Source organism: Python bivittatus, unplaced genomic scaffold (assembly GCF_059951505.1).
Source record: "Python bivittatus isolate LINGU-HERP-01145 unplaced genomic scaffold, Pbiv_v1 ctg000740_np1212, whole genome shotgun sequence".
Taxonomy (NCBI): domain Eukaryota; kingdom Metazoa; phylum Chordata; class Lepidosauria; order Squamata; family Pythonidae; genus Python; species Python bivittatus.
In genome coordinates, this window is record NW_028277106.1 from 875339 (window position 1) to 883350 (window position 8012).

Sequence of the window (8012 nt, forward strand, 5' to 3'; positions counted from 1 at the left end):
GGTCGAGCTTCAGGGTTTAGTGACCATGGGGTAGACCAGGGTTCCTCAACCTCAGCAACTTTAAGATGGGTGCATTTCAACTCCCAGAACCCTACACCAGGGTTCCTCACCATGGCTGGCTGGGGAATTCTGGGAGTTGAAGTCCACCCATCTTAAAGTTGCTGAGGTTGAGGAACCCTGGTGTAGACAACAGATTTCCTGACACTTCACCGGCCACGGTGCCTGGCATCTTCAGAGGCAAGGTGGTGTGCAGACCACAGGCGGCTGGGCAAGGACTGACTGGGCTCCTGCCTTTATAGCCAGATGACCTGAGTTGAGGAAATTGTTTGCAAGAATGCGTACACGAGACACAATTGCAGACAAAGATGCTCATGTCCTGGCGTGTGTAAGTGAGTTGCTGGGAGAATGGGAAAGAGACGGAGAAAATCATTGAACTACTGACAGGCAACGGGAGATGGAACCTGGCCATTGCTGGAGAAGGGGAGTTGGTGGTTCCCTTCCTTTCGGGTGGCTGTCTAACCAAGGACGTCTAGCTGAACTTCCGAACACGAGGTTCTGCTTTTTAATGCCAGGTTAATTGCTGGAAAAACGTTTCTTATCCAGAATTTAATTCTGGATGAAAGCACTCACCAGGCTTGGAGAAGAGAGGGAATGGGGCAGCAGATCAGGGCTGAAGAGTGGCAGTGGTCTACAAGAACTCTCTCTCACTGACCAAAAGCTCCATCCCAAAGTCTGCCAATGCAGAGACACTATTAGTGGACTATCCACCCTGCTCCATGGTGGTCTCTCTTCCTGAGCTACTAGCAGGGTCCCTGATCAGGTACTGGACTGCCAGAAACCTCTTGCCTTGGGGACTCTAACCTTCCAGGAATGGCTCAGGATTCCATGCCCATCATGCTGGCCATGGACCTGCCCCAACTAGTATCTGGACCCACACATGCAGGACTCAGATTCTGGGCATTTAACATTCTTGCCCTCTTCCCTCTTGCAGGGGAAAGGGCTTATTTCTGTGCCTCCATTGTGCGTGCCCAGAACAAACCACAATGCTTTTTCCATATTGTGTGGCCTGTCCTCTATCAGGATATTGGGAGATGGGACAGCTGAAGGCTCACCATGATGCGCTTTCATTGTTCTGGAAGACCCCCTCAACCAGGATTTCTGTATAGGGACATGTTGGAGGTATCCTTGGCAACCGCTTGTCAGATTTAGGTGGATTCTTTTCAGCGTGCAGAGCTCAAGACAGGAGCAAAGTGTGTGGCAAGGTGAGAGCCATCTCTGCTTGCTGGACCCTCGCCCTCCCTGGCTGATTCAGCAGGCCAGGCTGGGACTGGCTGCGCATGAAGCCAGGTGAGCAGCCCTTCCTCGAGCACAGGATGTGTCCCTGCATGCTTAAGAAGGCTCTCATATGGCCTTTACTGAAGAAGCCCCCCTTGGCCTGGAAGGTCTTTCTGATTACAGTCTCTAATACTCCCATCTTGGGCAAGATGGTAGAGAAAGTGCTGATCTCTCCATGCATCTGGAAGAACCTGATTTTCTGGACCTTTTAATTGGGGTTTCATCTGGGATGTGGCACTGAAGCTGCTCTGATCACCTTGGGAGGGGTCCTATGCTAAGAACTGGAAGGGAAGTGCAACCATGCTAGAGATGGGGGCATGGTCCCTTGTCCATTTCTTTCTTGACAGGTTTGGCAACATGTCCCATTATGTTGATATGTGTGCCTCCCCTGTTGAGCATATTTGCACCTCCACGTGATGCCTTTCCACTAGCACAGTTTCCCCTTGAAGAAAAATTGGGGGGAAATCCTAAGCAAAATCAGGAGTTGGTGTGAATGGTGGAAGCTGCATCTTTATGTTTCTGGAGGACATGAATTGGGCAAGATTGTTTGACTGACCAAGGATTAGGAGTTTCAGGCTTAAATCTGTTCTCAGCCATGGGTATCCCATGGTCATTACCAAATAGTACAATCCATATAGTTTCTAATATGGGATGTGGGGGGGAGGGGCAACTGCCTTCCCCCTTCCTCCAAGCTGCTAACTTAAGAATTTTTTGAGGTCTAGTGAACATGATGGTGTCCTTCAGGACTTTTGAAGGTATCCAGCCACCACGTTGCAGTAACAAAACTCCAGGATATGCCAGGGAGTTTTGCCTTCTCATAAAACTGCTGGGACCAGCCAAGAATTTAACTATTAGGCATTTTCTTTAATGCCCTCTAGTATTATGCTGATAAATCCAAGGGCAGAGGGAAAGCAAAGAGTGTTTACTGCAGAGTTGCCCAGCATGGGACCTGATAAATCTGCTGACAATTTATTTGATCTTTGAACTCCTGGGTCCCTTGGAGGCTGGCTCTGTAGTCTGCAGAAGTAATCAGGGTTTCTTTTAAAAGCAAGATAGAGTGTGGGTTCCCCTATAGCTGGAATTTATTGCCCTTAATGGAAAATCACCAAGGTTTAAAATGTCCGGTGTGCCCTAATAGCCATCTTCTCCATCACGGGGTCTTTCAGATCTGTTGGAATGCAATCCCATCATCCTCAGTTGGGGCGATGGAATTTGTATTATAGCAAATCTGGAGGTCACCACATTCTGGGAGGCGAGACAGAGAGAGAGTTTGTGTGTGCGCGCACACATGCACCCATGCATCCCTACAATAAAAAGGTAATTTCTCCTTTGTTAAGTCAAGCTCAGTTCCTGGTGAATCTGTAAACACATCCACGCTGGATGTTTTTGGCAATAATATGGATGTGAGTTGCCACTGCCACCTTCTTTTAGCTTCCTGGTCTAGCCTCCAGCCCAGGGGCCTCCTGGTGATCAGCCAGACTCTGACCAGATCTGGGCCTCCTCGGCTTTCTCGAGGCCAGCCAGGAGCAGCCGCCTTCTGCTCACGTGGAAGGCCTCCCCCGAGCATCGCTTGGAAGACAGTCGGGTGGATCGGTCAAACCGTGGGAAGGACAGCGGAAGCATCTTCTCCCACTTGCGTTTTTAATGTCCACCCTTTTGTATTTGGGGGACAGAAATGATGCGGATCTTGGGGACGGCTGTACATGAACTTCCCATAGAGGAGCCACATGGACTTTTTTTTGGTCTTCCTTTTTAGCATCTGTTTTCCTCCTTGCTTTTTGATGTGTTGTAAACTGTATTTACAAAGAGCATAAAAACTGACACAAACCAATGGAGAGGAAAGAAAGAAAGAAAGAAAGAAAGAAAGAAAGAAAGAAAGAAAGAAAGAAAGAAAGAAAGAAAGAAAGAAAGAAAGAAAGAAAGAAGGAAGGAAGGAAGGAAGGAAGGAAGGAAGGAAGGAAGGAAGGAAGGAAGGAAGGAAGGAAGGAAGGAAAAGTGCTGAAAGGCAGAATTAAAAAGAAGGTTCCTATTTCTTTTGCAGCAAATATAAGTACAATCACAAAATTAACTCTTACTCTATGATGACAAAAAAAGCTAATTTTTTCAATTATCCAGTTTTTTTCTAATCATCAAAACCACAAGTCATAAGTGCATTTTTCCCTCTTCATGCGCAAAGTCTATCCGGAGTCTCCAGTCAGCTATGTAGACATTGCTTCTCCTCTGATCAAAGAAGCCAGTTTGGCCATCTCTGCAAGTCCCGTCCTCTTCCCCAACCCTTCCTCCATTGTGGGTCGTGCTGAACTTTTCCACTTTTGAGCGTATAAAAATCTTGCTGCAGTTGTCATATATAAAAACAAAGTTCCACGACTTTCTTATAGTTGCCTGTCCATTAGTCCTGAAAGGAAAGTCTCTGGATTCAGTTGTACTTTAATCTTTAAAAACTTTTGAATTAATATATGTATTTGTGTCCAAACGTTTCTGGCTTTTTTATGCAGCCACCCAACATGATAAAATGTCCCTTCATGTTGTTCATATTTCCAGCAAAGGTTTGAAGTACCTTTATACATTCTAGACAATTTCTCTGGTGACAAATACCAACGATACGTCATTTTATAAAAGTTCTCTTTAAGGTTAAAACATAATGTAAGTTTCAGTCCTTTCAGCCACATATTTTCCCATTGTTCCATTTGTATATTATAACCAAAGGTTTTAGCTCATTTAATCAAAATTCTTTCACTTTAATACATTTTAGCAATAATGTGTTCATCATTAGTACATAATTTTGTTTCAAATCCAGTCTTACACTGTTCAAAACCATAAAATCTTTTATCCACTTTAGATCTTTCTAACAATTGTATGGAAGAAAACCATTGACAAGGATAGCTTTTTATTGTTAAATCTTCTCTAGATTTTATTTTACATTCCCCTCGAGAAAATTCAGGTACATCACGGTAAGTTAAGTAATTATGTTTACTTATCATTTCTCGTCTATAAAATGCTTCTTGTACTGAAAGCCACAAAGGTGTTTTTGGGCAGAACCTAAATTTATATTTATTCCATACTCTAAGAATAGCCCATCTGACATAAGGATTTTTAAAATCTACATTCACCTTAGCTTTGTCCTACCATAGATATCCATGCCACCCAAATCTCAGATCATGACCTTCTAAGTCCAATAACCTTCTATTTCTTAACAACGTGCACTCTTTCTTCCAAACTAAGCAGCAGGCAGCAGAATATAATTTTAAGTCTGGTAAGCTCAGTCTCCCTCTTTCCTTCGCATCTTGTAGCATTTTCCTCTTTGCCTTTTCAGATTCTTTGCTCCCTTCCTTAAGGTCTCCTGGTTCCAGTGTTCTGCAAAAAAATGCAGTGAAAGTCACAGCATGATAAGTGTAGGTGATCTGGTTCTGCTTAGGCTGACGTCAAATGGCCGGGTCATGGGGCTGTTCCTGATAACCATGGGTCACCGGATGAAGGTGACGATGTCCTTGGAATGGGATGATGTGTTCATCTTAATTTCACGGAATCAGAAGTAAAAGTTCCAGCACTTTCCTGACCTATTTCTAATCTATCCTGGGATACCATGAAGAGCCAGCACAAGAAATTAATCAGTTTGTGAGTCAAGTCTGGCTTCTCAGAATTCTTGAATAATGAATAATAAGCATCTTCTTAGATACATCCATCTCTGAAGTTATTCCTAATTGAAAGTGCGCTTGTGTATATTTTCTCTATTGCTTGGTGTACAGCTTCTCAGTAAAATTTCAATTTTAATGATGCCTTTCATTAGTAAAATACAAATGTTGAGATTTATTACCCTCAGACCATACAGCCAGAGAATCCCAGGATGGGGAGGAGCCCGTGAGCCCCCTCCCAGGTCCAACCCCCTGCTGAGTGCAGGAATCCAGGTTAAAATATTCCCAGCTGAGGTCCGTTCCGCCTCCGCTTGAACACTTCCCAAGAAGAAGAGCCCGTGACCTCTCTGGATTGTTGGTTCTGTTAGAAGCTGCTCTTACTGTAAGACATGTTTCCTAACATTTAACCAGAATCTGCCTTCCCGGAACTTAACATCATTATTCCGTGTCCTCCAGTGGCATGACACAGAACTGGTCTTGGCCTTCTTCAGTGAGACAGCCTTCCTGGATGTCTTTAAAGAGTGCTATCAAATCCCCCTCAGTGATACTTTCTCAAGGCTAAACAGACCCAACTCCTTCAAATTCTCTTTAAAGAGATCATAAAATCATAGAGTTGGGATTTGGGTCTAAGGTCATCTAGTCCAGCCGCCTGCTTGGGTTCAGTTTCTAGTCTGATCATCTTTATTCACCTTCTCTGAGCTTGTAACAATTTTTCTTTCATAAAGTAAGGTGGAAATTGTGCTCAAGGTGGCATCTAACCAGTGCCACTCTGTTCTAGTGGGTGGGACAACTGCTTGCCATGATTTGGAAATTTATGCTTCTGTTGATGCATGCTATATCTGTACATTTGGTTTTTGTTTCCATTTCTTTAACTTCGGAAGATCATTCTGAATTTTATTTCTGTTTTCTAGGGTATTAGTTATTCTACCCACATTCGTATGATTTGGAAATGTAATATATGTTCCCTCCATTTCTTCAAACAAATCATTAATGAAAATATTGAAGCAAAGCGGACCCAGCCAGCAAGACAGCTATTTATCCACTGAACCCTCATAAGATCCAGTTGTCTAATCAGCATGTCGTGGAGATACTTTGTCAAAGGCATTGCTCAAATCAAGATATATAATGTAAACCACATTCCCACAATCTGTTAAAGGAGTTATCTGACCAAAACATGAAATAAGATTAGCCTAGCAAGATTGTTCTTGATAAATCCATGCTGACTTCTGGTAATTTGCTATTCTCAATATGCCTACAGATTGATCTCCTTGGGAATATCTGGAGGTTGAGTCATGGCAACTGAACTTCTTTTCTTTTGGCTTGATACGTTTCGCTGCTCATCCAAGCAGCTTCTTCAGTCTAGAAAGTTGGTTGGGGGGACCCCATAAATGTCTTCCAGGGTGGCTGCGTTTCTCACTAACATGATGGGCTCGTTGAAGGGACAATAGGAGGAGGACTGAAGAAGATGCTTGGATGAGCAGCAAAATGTATCAAACCAAAAGAAAAGAGGTCCAGTTGCCATGACTCAATCTCCAGACAATTCCACCAAGATGGCTGAGAATCTTCATCAACATATCTCCTTGGGAACTTCTCTAAACTCTTTCCAAGTGTTGATGTCAAACTGGGACTGCCTCCCAGCCAGGTAATGAAACGTTTGCAAGAAAACAACCAAGCTCCAAGAACCCCAAGGACTCCAAAGAAGCTGATGCTCTACCTTGGCCCTGGGCTTGTGGGGAGGGGAGGGCTGCTCCTAGCTACCCCAGCAGCAGCAGAACAGACAATAAATAACATACTACATGATCACTGTCCTTTCACTGCTTGGTTTAAGAGGCTCCATTTCAGTTCTTTCTACAATACATGGGCCTTTATCTGAAATCTGTACTTCTTCAACTCCATGCAGGATTCAAATTCCTCTGATACCTCTGATTAAAGACAACATACTTCAGCCAAATCTATCAACTTCTGGAAAATTTGGACCATGTTTCCAAAAACCAAGTATCCCCAGTTGGCACCATTTTTGTAGCCATTCATTCACTGGAAATACGCCTTTTTTCCTTTTCCCTTTTTCCGTTCTCTTACATGGCCTGGAAGAATCCCTGCCAGAATCCTTTAGAAAGAAGAGAGAGCGAGAGCGGGGAACGTGCAACATGTACGCTTGAGGCATATGAGTTTTGTGGCAGGAGAACACAGGGAGGAGCGTAGAGATCTCTCGCCAGGGACTGAGGAATCCTCCACACACCTCTTGCTTTGTATCTACTAAGAATAACTTTCACACAATTCCAGACCACATGCTATTGAGGAAAAGCGCTTGGCTTTACTATCAAATATAATGTTTAATACCGTAATTTTCAAATTGAATTGGTGACGTTACTAGTTGGAAAGAAAGCCATTTAATCTAAACGATATAATGATCCATCTGAATCCATTTGTAATTTTAAAATTTAAATTTTATATTCAAAGGGGAAATAAACCTATAGAGGGCAATTTATTGCAAATTTTAGAAAGGTCTTGGAAAGGTTACAGACACTGATTGTTTCCAAGTATTAGTGAGTGAAGAACTGTTCATCAAATGTCCATAAACGGTCAGAAATTGTAGAATTAAAAGCTCATGAGAAGTTTTACAAATTCTGTTATAAACCTGTTTGTTCCAAGGTCTCAGCCATTTCTGAAGGAAGAGAGAACTTTTGTCAGTTATGCAATGGGGTCAGTTAATAATGTTCTGTTTTCATTAGTCGAATATGGAAAATTAAAATAGGTTGCAAAATTGTTACTTTTCAGAAGATCTATTTTACGTATTTGATTTATATGATGAAGAGTAAAAAGTAGCAAATTCTTCATGGATCCACTTTGGATCTGTCATAACCTATTTATTATTATCTGTTATCACTGAACCAATAAATTTTTACATAATAATAATTTCTTATTAAGAGTTTTGAATAGAAGATAAAAACTAATAAGAACTAATACTGTATAAGGTAGAGAAAAGAAAGAAGGGAAAAAAGAAAGAAAAAAAGACAATAGTGCAAAAAAGAAAGAATGAAAAGA